At 50.2% G+C, this 18,721-nt stretch overlaps 1 long non-coding RNA gene across 1 annotated transcript; it reads left to right on the forward strand.

Moving 5' to 3' along the window:
• Positions 1-199: 199 nt before the first annotated feature.
• LOC131506455 (uncharacterized) lies at positions 200-18,511 on the forward strand. Its single transcript, XR_009258948.1, has 3 exons — positions 200-430; positions 678-749; positions 17,759-18,511. It is a non-coding gene; the product is annotated as an uncharacterized LOC131506455 (long non-coding RNA).
• The last annotated feature ends 210 nt before the right edge of the window (positions 18,512-18,721 follow it).

An 18,721-nucleotide genomic window follows, 5' to 3' on the forward strand; every position in this document is an offset into this window, starting at 1 on the left:
GCCATTTGCTAGCTGTGTGACTTAGCTACCTGAGTCGACCTCTCAGTGCCCCAGTTTTCTTATTTGTAAAACGGGGCTAATTATAGTAGCTACCTCATAAGGTTGTTGTAAGGATTACAACAGACAAGGCATGTGAAGCTCTTAGCACGGTGCCTGGTGCATAATAAGCTCTCTCGTGAAATGATAGCTGTTGTTATTATTGTTACTATATTTAGATTCTATTGTCATTATACTTAGAGTCTATTCCTACAAGTGCATAGAGCTTCAGGGACGAAAATCTGCATTCCCTTGATCAAGTCCTTTTTTTTCTTCCAAAATGTTCAATGGCGACCGACTGCCTGTAGTAAATGGCTCAAACTTCTTGGCTTGGCTCGCAGGGACAGAACCTTGACTCCCTCCTTCTTGATAATAGTCACTGGACACTCTGAAGGTAAATGGGTCCCCTCGCTACCCTCACTGTTGTCATTGTCCTTGTCTGCTATATTTGGAGAACCTGGCTTTTAGCACAAATATAAGGAAACTCTGCCTGGGGGGGGGGGGGGGAAGACACTAAAACAATACCCAATTGAAACTTGGAAGTCATAATAGTGCTATAATAGCTTGCATTTATTGAACATCCACTGTGTGTCAGTTACCATACATGACTGTGTTTATTATCTCACTTAATTCTCATGCAGGCCTATGATGCAGGTAAAATTATTACCCTCATCTACATCTTACAGATGGGGAAACTGAGAAGGAAAGAAAGGGTAAGTAATTTGCCCAAGGTCACACAGCTAGAAAGTGTCAGAGACAAGATTTGAACATATGTCTGGGGTCTAATGTCTGTTGCATTAAATACCCCACCATTCACTCTCCTGTTAGAGACACCTAACCTGTCACTGGCGTCTTCACTTACGGTTTCCCCTGTGCTCTTAGTGGTTAGATGCCAACTCTCTCAGTGCGTTGGGATGCCCTGGTGGTCCCCAGGGGCCCTGGGAGGCCACGCTCTGGGAGGTACCCTCACACCCTGGCGTCCTGGATAGAACTCTACCCCTTGGCCACTTCTGGTTCTCAGGCCTGTTCCCTGCCCTTCGCATTCCCTCCCTGATGTCCCAGTGCCTGCTCTAGTAGCTTCGGGATGTCCCAAAGCCCTCTGAGGCAGAGGCTTCCCCTGGCTGGCTATTTTCTCTGAACCAGATGTCACCTGTCAGCTCTCCTCCCTATGAAACAAGAGCCAGTCTCCCAGGGCAGCAATCTTGCTGGGCTTTTCTTCTAAGGGACAGCTCAGCCCAGCCCCCGCTGCCTCCTGGCCCTGGCTAGACAGCTCAAAGCCAGGGATGCTCACTAATGACAGGGATGAGGCTTGCCTCTGTTCCTATGGCAACTGCTGCTCTCCACTTACTCAATCACTTTTTGAAGCTCCTGCTGGTGTGAAAGTTATTTTGCATAGACATGCTTAACTCTTATCCAGGAACTCTGCACTGGGCCTTTAGATCCTTCCAGATCGCTTATAAAGTTGATTTTCTCTCTCCTCCCTTTGTTGAAGTCCCTTTATCTTTCAAGCTCAGTTCAAATCCTACCTCTTCTAAGAGACCTTTCCAGGTCCCCTCCCCTCACCCCTCCCCAGGCGGAGTCAATCTCTTGCTCCCCACACTCTCCTGGGGCATGTTTATGGCTCTATTAGATCACAGTCTGCCTGTTTCACAGTTATTTATGTGTCTCCCTCTGAGCCCCTGGTGAGTGATCAGCCCATAGTAGGTGCTAAACAAACATTTGTTTGAATTTATTTGAATTTCCCTTTCAGGGTTTTAAAAAAATTACTATTATTAACAGTACAGACCATTACTAATAATCCCTATGCTTGTAAAATTATTTACAGTTTATATATAGCTTCATGCTTGAGGGCACTGCTTTAAACCCCAGCTCCACCCTTGCTAGCTATGTGACAGTGTACAAGCCTTATAACTGCTCTCAGCTTGCTTCTCATCGGTAAAACGGATTGTTGTAAATATTAAAATAAATGTGTCAAGAGTTTACTTAGCACAGGCCAGATGCCTGCGATGGCTCAATAAATGTTAGTCATTATTATAACTCACAGCCTTGGTGGGACCTCACAAAAGCTCTAGAATGAGGAGAAGCACTGGGTTTCTGTCAGGGTCGTCTTTGTCCCCAAGGACAGGTGAAGAGGGCGAGGCTCAGAGCGGAGAAGTTTTGCCTACACTTCAGGCTTTAGTCGAGTGCTATGGTGGGCACCTGCGGTCGGCCGTGGAGCCACCTCCCCTTTCCTGGTGATGGAACCTGCATTTTCGTTTGCAGAACTACTCCTTCCTACTGGCAGGTCAACTCCAGGGCAGGCTTGGGTAATCAGAACATCAGATGTCCCTGGCCACAGGGATTAGTTTGGGAACGGGCAAGGGACCCAAGTCTATCCAATGAGACTCACTTCTGAGATTTTTGTTTGAATTTCTGAGAACAAGATTGTCTCTTTTCTGCTGGACTGTAGGCCTAACTCCAGACCAACTCTAAGGGCTAACAGAGAGGAAAGCCAAGTGCAGAGGTGGAGACAGATTCATCATATTGTCAGTTGAGCAGAAGAATCCTAACGTTATAATTACCCCGGGGACTTTGGCGATATGAATGGATACAGTTGTTCCGTCTCATGCCAGGTGGCATTGGTGTCTACCACCTGCAACTGAACAAGTACCAGCTATTGGTAATGTAAATCTACGGTCTCCTCCACACAGAGGTCAAGGATCTCTCTATACCATTCATTCACACAACAAACACCTACTAGGGTGCCATCCACTTCCGTGGGGCTGAGACTACAGGGATGGACAAGACAAATCACCCGGCCCTCTTGGAGTTGATGGTCCATTGTCATCCCATTTGATATATGAAGAGACTGAGGCTCAGAGAGGAGGACACCCCCAAGGTGTGTGTCCTTCAAGTGATTCAGGGTGCCGTGGTCCAGAATGAGGCTGGGCAAAAGCTGAGGCAGGTGGCTGGGACTGGTCAGTCACTGGCAGGAAGGACTTATGCTTCTGGCAGTCATATGCTTCTGCTCATCACAAGTCAAAGATGGAAGAAGGTTCTGAACCAAAGCAAGAGGTTGGACACAGGGGCTGAGGCTTTAGGCCCCAAGGTCTAGGACTCCTGACAGGGGACATTTTCCTGGGGAAAGGGTGGCTCTGAGGTTTGATTTGGGGATTTTACTCCTAGCTTAATGGATAACCTCTCTTTGGGGGCTGTGTCCAGCATCAAGATTCTTCTAGGAGGAGGCTTCTTTTCCCAGGATCTTTCATTACACTTCTCAAAGGGAAAGGCCAACTTTCCAGCCCAAGCTGGGGCTAGTTTTTCTCCTCCATCTGATGACTCACCCCTGGGAGAGCCCAGTCTCTCCAGGGCTGGGCCCCCAGGGAGGTTGTGATGTCTAGAAGTTGGATTTGCTCTCAGCTTGCTTTGTTTGTCTCCGCTTCATCCGGATCTAGCACAGGCTCTGGCATATAATAGATGAACACGTCCTTCTTGAATGGATGTTTGTGGAGTTTTGTTTGTTTGTTTTCTGACTCGTGGAGGCTTTTACGATGGAGAGAGGCACTCATCCAGAGGCAAATCAACCATGAAACCAGTCCAGTTTAAGCTTCAGGACCCTTTCCTGGCACAGGCCCCCCTCTAAGCCAGGGGAAAGGCCCTAGCAATGTGTTCACATGGTCATGTGTTTCTGTAAAAGTTGCACAAGTCATTCTAACTGTAATCAGTTGAGATCATTCACTTTTTCCCCCTCTGACCTCCTTAGTGCCAGATTTTTCTTGTTGTCAGAGGGCTTTAGAAGGGTCCGTGGCATTTTGGGGTTCTGGTTAAGGGGACGTTGAGTTGGTGATACATTTAGTTTGCATCTGGTGGCTGTCTAGGCTTTATGTATGGTTAAGTCAGCTGTCTCTGGATAGACATGTCTCGAAGGACCCACCCGCTGTCTCCTGAGCCCACTCACCTGGCATAAAGACACAGAAGTGAAGGTTCAGAGCTGCATAGCCACATGAACACGTCTTCCAGTACCTGGCAACAGAACTGTGCATGCTGGAAAGGAGGGATACTTTGAAATGTAGGAAGCTAGAAGCTAGACTGTAGATAGTTCTTCAAAATCCTCAAATGGTCAGGCCTCTACAATTGTAAGCAAAAGACTTGCTGTTCAGAGATACTTATGCAAAATGGCAGTTATTTCCTGTCAGGAATATTCTCTGTAATACAGTGGATACAATCGTACCCTAAATCTTTCTTGATGGAGGAATGGAGGGATATCTTGTTGTTTATGGTTGAACTGTGTCCCTCTGAGAGAGTATGTTGTTATCCCACTCCCGGTATCTCAGAATGTGACCTTAGTTGGAAATAGGGTCTTTACAGAGGTAATCAAATGAAAATGAGGCCCTTAGAGTGGGGCCTAATCCAATATAACTGGTGTCCTTATAAATGGGGGGAAGTTTGGACACATAGACAGACACACAGAGAAATCCCATATAGAGATAAAGGCAGAAATCAGGGTGATGCTTCTATAAGCCAAAGAATCCCCAAGATTTCCAGCAAACCCTCAGAAGCTATACGAGGGGCCCGGACCGGATTCTCTCTCATAGCCCCCGAAAGGAACCAACACCTTGATTTCAGACTTGTAGCCTCTGGAACTGGGAGACAATACATTTCCACTGTTTAACTCACCCAGCACGGACCTTGGTTATGGTGGTCTGGTAAACTTATGTGCGTGGGAGATAGAATTTGTCAGAAGACCTGCGTCTGTGGGCCGTGAACCTGGAGCAATTCATCGATGTGTGAAGTCCCATGTTTCATGCACTCCAACTATCACGAATTAAAAAGAAGAATTTAATTAACTGTGCAAGAAGGAAGAGTCAATTATCTTTCCATTTTCTTTCCAGGAGCATGTCTGAGATGGCACGGGTGCCCTGCCCCATCCTCCAAGGACTACACAGCTCCCGCCATCTGGCACTTTCTCTCGGTGTCCCCAGTTAGGACTTCCCTACCTCCACCCCCTGAGCCCTCATCTTGTTACCTGTGTGTGCTCCCCGGATCATATTTAGAAAACAACCAACTGGGCTCTGTTCCTGTGGGCCCAGATCCCAGATTTGAGATTCTAGAGAGAATTAAAGGGTAGAGTGGCCCGAGCCCTGTCTCTACAACCACCCTTCCTCATCACTTTCCATTTCTTCCCCCTGCCCAGAAAACCAAATCGGAGTTGTTTCCTCTCAGACCCTGAAAGAACATTGCCTTCATGGTTGGCCCCAGACGAGCTGTCTCAGTTACTCTGGAAAGGCCATCTAAACATTGGCGATTCTGCTGAGTTTTTCTTTCCACCTTTCCCCCCCTCCTTCCCCTGGCCTGGCCTCCAGCCTCTCTTCCATATTCCCTGCCCCACAGTGTCCTCAGGGGAACCCGGCCCTCTATTCCCACTACAACCCACCTCCCACCCACCCTTACCACCAGCCTCTTCTCTCTTATCAGATGACAGGCCACAGCTGTTTTCCTCAGGCATCTGTCTGAGGCTCTTGGCTGAGGACAGGAGCAGAAGCAGAGGGAACCAGAGGGCGGTTCGGCTGCAGGTTCCAGGCAGGGATTTGGCGTCTCACAATGTGGAGGGTTCCATCTAGAGTACCCTCAAACCCAAATGGACATTGCTGGTGGGACTGTAAAATGCCAGTGAGACCCGGCAATTAATCCCACACCTAACTATGTACCCCGAGGAAGTGAAAACAAGGACTTAAACACATACCTGTACACAAATATTCATACAGCACGATTCACAATAGCCAAAAAGTGGAAACCGCTCAAATGTGTTTCGGTGGATGAATGGATAAACAAATTGTGGTAAATACACACAGTGGAATATTACTCGACCATAAAAAAGGAATGGAGTACTGATACACGCTACAGTGTGGATGAGCTCAGTGAAAGAAGCCAGACACAAAAGTTCACATACTGTATGATTCCACCTACTTGAAATACCTGGGTTAGGCAAGTCCATAGAACGCGGATTGGTGGTTGCCAAAAGAGTTGGAAAGAGGAAATGGCAGAGCAGCTGCTTAATTGGTAGGAGGCTTCCTTTGGAGGTGATGAAAAGGTTCTCGAACTAAACAGAGGTGGTGGTTGTACAACGCTGCCTTGAATTGAATTGCTCACTCGCTTTTAGAAAGTTAATTTTAGGCTATATTCAATTCACTGCAACTTAAAAGCCCCAGAGAAGTGCTCTAGTTGGTCTACCTTGGGTCAGGTGACCACCCTGGCCGATCATTGAGGATTGGGGGTGACATCTACAAAGATGGCAGGCCTCCTTGGAGTCACATGGTTGCAGTTGGGGGAAGGTACATTTCCTGAAGAGGTGGGAGACCAGGTGCTCTTCTGAGAAAGTGAAACTAATAAATAAGAGAATCACCAAACGTCAGGGCTAAAAGGGTTATCTAGAACTGCACCATCCCTTTGGTGCCTACTAGTTAAGAATGGCTGTTTAGATTTAAATTGATTCCATTTCTAAATGGCTCTAGCACCTTCCAAGAGCTAGCAGCTACCATATTGGACAACAAAGAGGTAGAACTCGTCCATCATTGCAGAAAGCTCCATTGGAGAGCACTAATGTAGAGATTGTAGAGCCCAACCCTTCATTTTGCAGGTGAGGGAAATGAGGCCCGGAGAGAGGAGGGGACTTAGATACATAGACACAGCCAGCAATTTAGGGCCATCTCCAGAACCAACACTCAGGCTTCTTGACTCCTTTTCTGACGATGTGCTGCCTCTATGTTGGCACACAGTGTAGGGTGCTGTCTCTCCTCCGGGGGGCTCTCCGTTTCGTGGGAGAGGAGATGCGCCCACAAGCCGGGGCAACCCCTCCGATTCCGATCAAGGACGGCACTGAGAGTCTGCGGTGGGCCAGGCATCGGGTCACACCGGGAAAAGCAGTGTGTGCCACAGAGGAGACGATTGGCAAAAGGCCACAGGGGAGGTGGAGAAGGAGTTTTAAATTAGAAAGAAGCTCTAATGTCTTTCTGTTTATAAAAGCAACATGCTCGTCGCATGCAATTTAGAAAGTCTTGAAAAATATTAAGGAAAAATAAATATCACCATCATCTTCATGACTCAGAGATTGTCATGGTTAACGTTTTTATATATATCCTTCTAGGCCTTTTTTTTTCCTATGCATTTCCAATTATAGACACGTATATATGGATCAAAATGCATTTTATGCACTTTATTCTGCCTCCTGCTCTTTTCGCTTAATATATTTTGTACATTTTTAATGCAATCACATGTAGATTCATGACATTGTTTTAACATCTGTGAGAGATGAGTTTTGAATGGAAGGTTCTGCAAGGCTCCTCGGTGAAGCCGCGATGGACCAGGCCCTTGAAGGACCAGGAGGCAGACGGTGGCCAGGACATCCTCAGCGGGGGGAGCAGTGCGGATAAAAGTCGAGTTGGTGACGGCCCACTCTGCCCACTAGAAGCTGGCTGTCGACAGATGAGGGGGTTGAGGCCCAGCGTGGGGGAGGTAATTCTACCAAGTCCACATGTGAGGTGGTGTTAAGGGTGAGACTTGAGCCCAGGACCCCAGCCCTTCCCCAGGGCATCGGCCTCCACAAATTCCAGGCTAGAGTCCACCCGTGGGCACTTGAGGTTCTCGTTCACTTTCATTGTCTTAACTGCAGATGACATCCCATCATGGACCATGCGGGGCCTCTGCTCCATGCACCCACAGGGAAATCGAGGCCCACCAAAGAAGAGCTATCTGGGTCACTGAGCTAGAGGATAACATTCGCTCTCGTGGACAGCCCTCACGCGTGTCAGGCCACGAGCTGGGGGGCTGGCCACCACTCCACCTGGGGACTCTCTCCTCCCTTCCCGAGGGAGGGCTGTGCCTGCACCACCCTGAGTCACAGCCGGCCTGCCTGCCTGCTGTGAGTCAGCAGCATTCCTGGGGGCTGAGAGCGTCGCAGCGGAAACACAGGCCCTGCCTTGTACCCCAGTGAGCCTGGCACATTCTCCAGTGAGGGAGACTAGACGTGAGAGAGTCAGCCAGATGAGTGGCCTCAGGTCATGGCCTGACAGCCTGGGAGCTGACCTGTAGGGGCCTCAGGGGTTCGGATGACTCAGAGAAACCCCAGCTGCCTCCTACTGCCTGGGAGCTGGACGTTGACCCTACGTGCTCTCTCTGAAGGAACCTGGGGCGGACGGCACCAGCAGCTGCCCTGGCTGGGAGAGGCTACGGGGAGGCAGGGAGAAGGTTCTCTCTCCAGCCGGATTTGGGCAAGTCATTTCCCACCTCTGCGTGCAGGGGAGGATGTTAAGAGCACAGGCTTTGCCATGAGGCAAACTTGGGTTGAGATTGGGGCCCCACACCCTGCAGCACATGTGTCCGTGGCCCATTACTTAAGCCCACAGGGCCGCAGTAGGACCCAGTGAGATAATGTAGGCAATGCACATAGCACAGTGCAGGACACAGAGACAACGCTTACGAATTGGTAGCTATTGGGAGGCAAACCATAAGAGACTCTTAAGCACAGAGAACAAACTGAAGGTTGCTGGAGGGGTGCTGGGTGGGGAAATTAGCTAAATGGGTGATGGGCATTAAGGAGGGCACTTGTTGGGAGGAGCACTGGGTGTTATATGTAAGTGATGCATCACTAACTTCTACTCCTGAAATCATTATTACACTATATGTTAGCTAACTTGTATTTAAAAAAAAAAAAAAGAAAAGAATTTGTAGCCATTATTAAGATAGTAAATATCATCCAGGGTCTTTTCTGGCACTCCCCTTTTATGCATTCACCCATTCACTCATTCATTCATTTAACCGGTATTTACTGAGTGCCTCCCAGGCAGGGACAGAGCTTGGAACGGGGCCTTCCGGGAACTGGAGGTCACTCAATAGCTCATGTTCATGGGTAAGGCCTTGGCTGAGCCAAGAAAATACAGATGTTGACAGTCACAGTCTCTGCATCATGGAACGTACATTCTAGTGGAGACAAGCGAGACCATAAAAAGCTAAATGGCCAATAAGAAAGAAAATTACAGATACATGGTCGAGGGTGACGAGATGGGCCACTTGGATGGAGGGGCCAGGCAGCCTCTCTAAGGGGGTGATGTTTACACTGAGACATGAGGGAGGAGCTGAGAAGAAGCCAGCCTTGTGAGGAGGAGGGAGGAGGGCCTCTGTGCCAGGGTGAGGACCAGGGCAAGGACCAGTGCCAGGAGAAGGTCTGCTAGGGAAGGCAGAACGAGGAGCTGCACGGGCTGTGCAGAGAAGGGGAGCGGCTTGAGGTGAGGACAGGAAGCATCAGGGTCTTTCAAGTCAGGTGCAAACAGGTTGCCTTTCTAAATGCGGTTCCATGCCTCCGTAGGCTGGAGTTCCAGGCCACGACCCCGCAATGCCTGACTCAGATCTGAGCTGGCGAGAGCTTGGCCACTTTCCCAAGGGGCATCTTGTGTCCTGTTCGGGCTGCTGTGACTCTCAGCCTTCCCAGCAGCAGGGCCCTTGGAGGTGAGCCCCCCCTCAAGCAAGGAGACCAGAGCAAAGCCACTGGGAGGCTATTTCTGGTGGAGGGTCGGCCCTCCAGCTGCATTCCAGGAGGAATGCTGCCGGAATAGTTGTTCCTGGGGAGTGCAGAGTTCACCCCTACCCCAGATACAAGGAGCCTTTTCTCACCCAGGCCCCTGGGGGTGAGGCCTTCCGGGGCTGGAGGTCACCTGACTTGCACTGTTTACAGGGAAGACCTTTGCTGAGCAGAGAAAACACAGCTGTCAGCCAGAGGCCCAGCATAATACCTAAAGGGAAGGACCTGGACAGGGGAGGGGACGGAACCACCAGGCTCGCTGCATCCTCTCCCTGCCTCCCTAAGTTCAGTCACCCTGGCATTCAAGGACCTGCATCTTCCTTGACCATGCTAAACAGGAATGACAGCTTCCCATACCATAGATCATCCCCTGAACCCACTTCAGAGACAGGGACACTGAGGCCAGTGAGGGGAGAAGGCCACCCAGCTAGATAATAATAACTGCTGACATTGAGAACTTGTTATGGGTCAGGCAGTATGGTAAGAGCTTGACCAACATTTCACGACAATCCCGCGATGTGGTCACCCATGTTAGTGCCATTTTCCAGATAGGGAAACTGTGAGGCTTAGAGAGGTTCCCTTACATGCCCGAGGTCAAGGAACTACTAAGTGGAAGAATCCAGATTTGAACCAAAGCCTTCTGACTCAAAAGTTCACTCTAGTATTTTTTGTTGTGTTTTTTAAAAAAATTTTTTAAACGTTTATTTATTTTTGAGAGAGAGAGAGAGAGACAAAGCGTAAGCGGGGGAGGGACAGAGAGAGGGAGATACAGAATCTGAAGCAGTCTCCAGGCTCCGAGCTGTCAGCACAGAGCCCGACGCGGGGCTCGAACCCACGAACTGCGAGATCATGACCTGAGCCGAAGTCAGACACCCAACCGACTGAGCCACCCAGGCGCCCACCCCTGTTGTGTTTTATTTAAATTAATTTTTTTCTCAAAGGAAACTTCTTATTACTGCTACTAATGGAAAATGCATGCTGGACAAAGGCAAAAATGCGTGCCACAAAAGCCAAATAATATTAGTACATTCTAACTGAAGTCTGAAAATGCTGTTGTTGTTCACAGACCGGAACCCGAGAGGTGTTCACAGTTGACGAGAGAGATCAACACAGGTTGGAAAGGGGTTGGTGATACGCTGGTACTGAAGGGGGATTTCTCCTTGAAAGAATCTCAAAGCTGAAAGGAGATGGTGTGATGGTGTGCGTACCTTGTCCTTTAGTGCACCTTAGCTCTGTGCTTCTCATTAGTGCTGTCCACCGAGCATTCCTGGGTTTCTGCCTCCCGGCCTGGGGAAGGATGACACCATCTGGTCCCTTTGTGGTGGTAGGACCACATGACCAGTGCCGGTTCTGAATTGCACCATGTTATGAGCTGGAGCATGTCACCACCGGGGGGGAGGCCCTCCAACACCCTCTTTTCCAGAGTGAGGGTCCCTGAGTGAGAAGGAGACATAGTGAATATATCACAGGAGCGAGAACTAAGCCTGGATGTTACAAGCCATTAAGACTTTCAGGCGTTGATTTACCACAGCGTAATCTAAGTATTCTGACTAATATGGCATACCATCCAGAATCATGCTGAAGACGCAGCCCCTTCCCAGAGCCCACAGCCTGATCTACTGTGCCGTGCGGACACTGGCCAAGTCCAAGCCTTCATGTTCCTGTAGAAGCCATGGCTCCTTCCCTGAGTTCACTGCCTTGGAAAACTATTTCCCCAAAGTGCCCTTGACTCTTCCGCTCCTGGGGCTTAGCTTATGCATCTCTCTCTGGCAGGGATGATAAACGCCTCCATGTTTGCCAAAACCAGCATCATGGTAGAGATACACCGCCTGCGTTTGGATCTGGGCTCTGCTTATTACTAGCTGTGTGGTCCTAGATTCGTCACTTCGCCTCTCTAGAATGGACTGATAGGAGTATTAAAGTACTCAAGTGGAGACAGCAATAGTATGGTACTACTCTCAGAGCCATTGGGAGGATTCAGTGTGTGACTATCTGTAAAGCAATAGAACAGTGCCTGGCACATAGTTAGATATTTACAAGCATTAAACTATCAGCATGATCCTTGCTTACTGAAATCCTGCCTTGGCCTTGCTTCTGGCCTGTGCATTGAAGATCAGGGACCCTTCCCCTTATTTTGAGGGTCACTTTGCATACTAGGTAGAAAGATGAGACATCAAGTATATTAGTTTGCCAGGGCTCCCGTAACAAAGTCCCCCAAACTGGCTGGGTTAAAACAATAGAAATGTATTCTCTCACAGTTCTGGAGGCTAGATGTCTAAAAATCAGGGGTCAGCAGGGTCATGCTCCCTCTCAGACGCCGGGCAGAATCCTGCCTTGTCTCTTCCTAGCCGCTGGTGGTGGCCGTCGATCCTTGCCTTGACATTCCTTGGCTTGCCCCCAATTTCTGCCTCTGTCGCGTCGTGGGGTCTTCTCCTTGAGTGTCCATATCTTTGCATGGCATTCTTCCCTTCTAATAAGGACAAAGTCGTATTGGATTAGCGCCCCATTCCCATCCAGGAAGACTTCAGCTGCAAGACTCTATTTCCAAATAAGGTCACATTCACAGGTGCTCCTGTCAGGACGGCAACAAAGTATCTTTCCGGGGGAACACAGTTCTACCCGCAAAGCCAGGAGGCAGACCGCATGGCCCTTGGGCCTCTGGTTTTCCCTTGAGGGTGGAAGAAACTGAGAGGCACAAGGTTGGGCAGGAACTCTGGTCCTGGTACTGGGACACCTGGGCTCTGCCATCAGCACCCAAGGCGACCTCGGGCACTCCCCTTTTCTAGGCCATGTTATCCTTCATGGTAAGATGGAGAAAAGGACGCCCCACCCCCAACCAGGTTCTTATGAGACCCAAACGAGGCAGGGGGTGGGAAGGGCCTCTGCAGCCTGGAACCCCAGGCACAGATGCGGAGACTGGCCCTCAGCCTTTGACCTCTCTCTCATCGTCTCACATGAGCTGTTCAGCATTCCTGAAATGGTAGTTTTTCCAACAACGTTGCCAATTAAGCAGGCTGGGCCCTCACCCCCTCCCCCTCCAGTCCCAGAGTTCTCTCATGAACTCTTCCTTTCTCCCGGTTTCCTTGGCTCGGTTACTTGGCTCTGAAACTTTTCCTGCCTTCTCTCTCACGTGGGGAGAAGGTTGCTACCCCATGTGGTTGTCGCGAGGATTAAGTTTGGAGGCAATGCAGTTAAGTCAGCACAGTGCCTGACACATGGCAAACTTGAATGAACATCCATTAATATTGATTTGCTCATCACCACAAGGAAACAGCCTCTGCAACATAGAGACGCAAAATGCATTGCGGCCATCGCGTCTCCCCTTAGCTGGTGGGCCTCTGTTGATGCCTTTCTCCTGCAGGCTCGGATTCATTGGGCCCCTCTTGAGCGCCGTGCCAGGCTTCAGAAAGGACGGGCCCGGTTTGTTGGGAGACCGCACTGGTTCTGCTCACTGTGTGGCCTGGGAATGGCCCCTCTCTCTCAGGCCCTCAGTCTCCTCATGTGCATAATGAGAGTATTAACCTGGGCAATCTCTGGGAGGCCCCAAGGAGTTCTCTGTGTGTCGCATGACTCTAGCCTGCTGGGGTCCCGTAGGGACTTCTGGCCCCCGACCTGGAGGGGCTCAGGGAAGGCGCAGTGGCGGGAACTCAGATAAAGGCCGGGACTCCTGGTCCTGCCCCCTGTGTGGGCAAATCCTTTCCCTCTCTGAGGCTCTTTCCTCCATCCCAAAAGAGGCTGGGCAGGATGAAAGCCCTTGCAGTCTGCTTTTCCACAGTTCAACAGCCAGCCCCGCTTTGGAACATGTCGGGGTCGTCTTCACCTGGCCTTAATGCCCACCCAAGAATATGAGCCCTATACCAACAGGGACCTTCTCTGTCTTGTTCAACACAGCACTCCAGGGCCTAACATAGGACTGGGTGCATAGCAGGTGCTCGATGTACTGTGGAAGGAAGAGAGGGAAAGAGAGAAGGAAAGGAAGGAGGGAGGGAAGGATGGAACAAAGGAACGAAAAAAGGAAACATTACCTACATCTATGAATTTAGCCAAGATCACCTAAAATGCCTTTTCTTTTCTCACCATTGCTGTTGCTAAGTGATGTTTTTTTGTATTTATCTACTCAACCAATATTTATTGCCAGCTGGCTCTGCCCCAGGCATGGAGCTGAGCCCAGGGGATATGGAGGCCATCTCCTCTGGGTCTTACATTCTCCAAGGAACAGACAGTTAACATTTTACCCAAACAAGAAACTAGGCTTACGGTCAGTGCAGTGAAGGAGAACAGGGGCACTAAGTGACACTGGAAAGGGTCACAGGCTGAGGGCCAGGGAGGAGTTAGGGAAGGCTTCTCTGAGGAAGAGACACGGGGCCCAAGTGGTCAGTCAGGGGAGGGGGAGGGAGGCTGGCTCCCTGGTGTGGACCGTGGCAGCCAACGGGGCCTGGCCTGCTTTCCTAGGAACCCTTGCTCCCTAGCTGCCCAGTAAGACACCCTCTTCCAACCAAGCCGGGACCTCTCTCCTGTCTCTACAGCCTGGGATAACAGATCCTTGCTCTCGGAGCTGTCCCTGCCTTGCCGTGGGCTCCACTGCCTGACCTCTCCACAGGGCAGTCCCTCCCCGCCTCTCTTTGACACATGCTGGGGACAGGCCCTGAACACATTCCCCAACCTCTGCCCTGCTGCAGCTTACAGACCACCTCCCTCCCCTCCTGCCTTACCCCTGTGGCTCCCCTTTGACTCCCCTTCCCCTGTGGCTGGGGCACAACCCCTGAGGGTTTCCCCCCTGAGTCAGGGCCTGGCTGACCCCCAGGTGGTGTTGGAGGATGTCCCAGGAGGCCACCCTCTAGGCAGGCTCCATTTAACAACAATAACAATGACGACAACAGTCATAGTAGCAGCAATAACAACAAACACAACAATAATAGTAACAACAACAATAAAGTGCATCCCTCCGGCACTTGTCTTAGTAGGTGGTTGAGCAGGGCCTTTGAGACAGGGCAGTGACACAAAGCCCTCTGTGTCTTTCAGAAGAGCAGGGCCTGTCCGCTCCCCGCCCCCAGGTCAGGGCAGGGCTTGCTGGGGCCAGGGGGGCAGAGGGGGGGTGCGGGGGGGGGGGGGGGCAGCTAAGGGCCTGCTCCTTTTCCAGGGAATCCACTGTGCTCCCCTCCTGAGGGAGTCGGGGGTAGGGTTAGGAAGTGATTAGAATCATGGATCTTTTCAAATATGGGCAAAACCTTGGAGATGAGAGTTAGATAGCTATCTTGCCCTCTAGACATTTCCATAAACAATAGTGATTTCAACAGCTATCATTTGTCTAGTGCTTACCATCCAGCGTCAGGCACTGCTCTAAACAATGACACGTGCATTGATGGCTTGATCCTCACAAAAACTGTTATCCCCATTTTACAGATGAGGAAACTGAAGCGGGGAGAGTTACATCCCCACAGCTACTAAGGGGATGTCCTGCCATGGAAGCCAGGAGGCTCCGAAGTCAAGCTCTTAAGCTCAGCTGATGAAACATTTCACAGTCGCTAACACGGCCCCGCACACAGAATCACCCAGGCTCACCCCCGACCCCAACTTGGAACACACAAGGGCCAAGGGGCCTGTCATCACAGCTCACATACACACCCAGCCCTTGTCCTCCAGACCAGGGGCCATTTTCACGGTGATGGGTCTGGATGCCTTTTAGAAGAAAAATACAATTTTCTTTTCCACTCAACAAGCCCGTGTTTCTCTCCCCTACCTCCAGCCCCAGTGTTTATTTCAGCAAGGAAATGGCCTTTGAAGTCCTCACTTCTTGAAAGCTGAGAGGGAAGGGAGGCACTACAAACATTTCAAAGCATGTCCACATTTTGGTTGGAACGTGGAATTTTTTTAAGGATTAATAACAGTTTTTGGAATCCACTGACCCTGCTGCTTTTTCAAGGCGAAAAAAATAACCCCTTGAATATCATAGCTGTCAGGGTCTGGCAGGGAGTGGGGGGAACCCCGCGAGGGCAGGGAGCAATGCCAAGGGTCTCCTTAAGCAGAACCAGGCAGAGTCTGATGAGGAACAGCCCGAAGTGTGGTCCAAGGGGGAGATTTCACTGTAGCAAAGTGAGAGTAAGTACAATCTAGTTGTTACCAAAGCTCCATTCACTCAAAGAATTGTCTTTTGCTCAGGGGTTGTGGTTTGTTTGATGTCAAAAAGTACTCCCTGGGGCGCCTGGGTGGCTCAGTCAGTTAAGCATCCAACTCTTGATCTCAGCTCAGTTCATGATCTCACAGTTTGTGAGATCAAGCCCCGCATCGGGCTCCATGCTGACAGCACAGATCCTACTTGGGATTCTCTCTCTCTTGCTCTCTCTCTGTCCCTCCCCTGCTCTCTCTCTTTCTCAAAATAAATAAACAAACTTAAAAAAAATGTGGGGGCACCTGGGTGGCTCAGTCAGTTAAGCGTCTGACTTCAGCTCAGGTCATGATGTCACCTCTCATGAGTTGGAGTCCCATGTTGAGCTTTGTGCTGACAGCTTGGACTCTGGAGCCTGCTTCAGATTCTGTGTCTCCCAGTCTTTCTTTCCCTCTCCTGCTCGTGCTCTGTCTCTCTTTCTCTATGTTTCTCTCTCTCTCTCAAAAATAAATAAACATTAAAAAAAATAGACTCCCTTTAAGGAAATCATCACTATATTAAACAATAGCCTTTTAAAAGTGTCTTTAGCAAAAGAAATAGTTCCCAACCCTACTGGTCTCCCAGTTTTTTAATTTTTAAATCTTTTTGGAATGTGTCTGATCTATGAAATACCAGGGCTGAGAGTACAGTTGGGGAGAAAGAAATCGCTGAACCTAAGCTCTCATAATCCAAAGTAGAAACTGGGGCCTCGTAAGACTCCACCAAAGTGCTGTAAGGTTCAGGGAAGGTCTCTCCAGATGCAGATCCTGGAAAAGGCTTCTTGGAGGAAGGGGCACTAGCTTAGACCAGGAAGAGCAGGGACCATTGGCCACCCAGGGCCAAGGCAAAGCTCCAGGGAGAGGGAAGGAAACGAACAAAACCACAGAGGAAGAAGCAGAATGGCCCTAGGTGGCACCTGCTTGCCCACAGCTTCCTCAAGCTGATCTCATGCACTTCTCATGACAACCCTGCAAGGAACATACTCCAGTTATCACCATCTGACACCCTAGGAAACAAAGTCATGGGCAGGGCCACACAGCGAGTGGAGGCAGAGCTGGGTGCTCACCCAGACCACCCTGGCATGACCAGCTACAGAGTTTGCAAGCCCAGTGCACAGTGAACATGTTGGGCCCTGAGTTCAAACATTATTAAGAATTTCAATGGGGCGCCTGGGTGGCTCAGTCAGTTAAGGGTCCGATTTCGGCTCAGGTCATGATCTCGGGGTCCGTGGGTTCGAGCCCCACGTTGGGCACTGTGCTGACAGCTTGGAGCCTGGAGCCTGTTTCAGATTCTATGTCTCCCTCTCTCTGACCCTCCCCCGTTCATTCTCTGTCTCAAAAATCAATAAAAAAAAAAAAAAAAAAGAATTTCAGTGGGGCATCTGGGTGGCTCAGTCAGTTAAGGGTCCAATTTCGGCTCAGGTCATGATCTCGCGGTTCGTGGGTTCGAGCCTCACAGCCGGCTCTCTGCTGACAACTCAGGGCCTGGAGCCTGCTTCAGACTCTGTCTCCCTCTCTCTCTGCCCCTCCCCCGCTCACACTTTGTCATTCTCCTTCTCAAAAATAAACATTAAAAAAAAAAAAAAAGTCAAAATGGTGACAGCAGAACATTCAGCCAAGCCTAGGGCCCTCCTAAGTGCAGGGCCCAGTGTGACTGCATGGGTCACACACCCAGGACATGAGCCCTGCCACCTGTCCCAGAAGTCCAGCTCTTTATACACTGCTGGCTGATGGAAGTGTTAAGTGAAACAGAACCAAAATCTGCAATATACCACATTGTTCCTCGACGGCTATGTTTGGGGGGGTTTCGGACCACAGGTGAATTTTCGCTACGTTTCTATATAACTTACTTTTTAATACAAATACGAATTTCTTTAAAAGAGAAATGAAAACAGTGCCTTGACTCTTCATTTTGGTGGTTCTTCCTGCAGAACAGGAAGAATTACGGAGTTTCCTGGCCACTCTCTGCGCTTCCCTTTCAGCACCACTCCGCTCCTCATTGCCTGTCATTCCCTCTGACTGCAGACCCCCAGCCACCCCCTGTCAGGGCCCCAGCCTGGCCCCGGCCTGTGGATGACTGTCAGGACCGGAGTGTGCTGTGATAAACCAGAGCACGTGCACCAATGGAGAGACCACCGCCTGGGAGAGAAGGTAGGTCAACTTCCTGGTCTGCCACGAATGTACTGTGTGACCTTACGCAAGCCCCTTTCCCTCTCTGGGCCTGATGTCATAGTAAAGCCCTTTCATACAGAGCGGCCTGCAGCTCAATCACTGCAATGGTCAAGGAGGCAAGGCCACCCCACCCTTTCTTGAATGCCCTCCGTCTCCAGAGAGGATAGCGGGAGTGAAGCAGGACAGCCTGGGGAAGAGGCAGTGTGGTATACTGGGCAGCACACTGGGCCCGCCATCGAGAATTCTGAGTTGGAGATTCTTGTGGTGGGTACTATCTGGCCCTCTTGGGACCTCTGTCCTCTCTGTTCCAAACGCTCCATGGCTTCCAACTCTACCCAGAATAAACCCCAAACTCCTTACCATGGCCCTACGTGACCCATCTTGCCAGCCTCATCTGCTTGCATCTCTGCCCCTTGTTCAGAGGCCAGGCTAGCCACCCCCACCCCCCATGCTAGCCTCCTGCCTTCCCTCCAAGCTCATTCGCCCTCAGGACCTTTGCACTGGCTGTTCCTTCTGCCTCGAACTGTCTTCCCCAGACCTTCCCGTAGCCGTCTCCTTCTTGCATTTGGAGCCCCAGCAGCAATGTCACTCCTCAGAGAGGTTTCCCCAACCCTGAGAACCGTCCAGCGAGCCCACGTCTGCATCTTCACAGCCCTCCCAATCGTCTGAACATTTCTTGTTTGTGTGCTTTATTGTCTGTGTGTCTCCCCTTTCCCTGTCTGTGATGATCAGCAATCAAGCCAGCTGGGACCTTCTGTCTGGTTCCCTACAGTGGCCTCAATGCTTCCATTTGATGAAAGCATGGAGGAATGACTA

Source organism: Neofelis nebulosa, chromosome 1, assembly GCF_028018385.1.
Source record: "Neofelis nebulosa isolate mNeoNeb1 chromosome 1, mNeoNeb1.pri, whole genome shotgun sequence".
Lineage (NCBI taxonomy): Eukaryota > Metazoa > Chordata > Mammalia > Carnivora > Felidae > Neofelis > Neofelis nebulosa.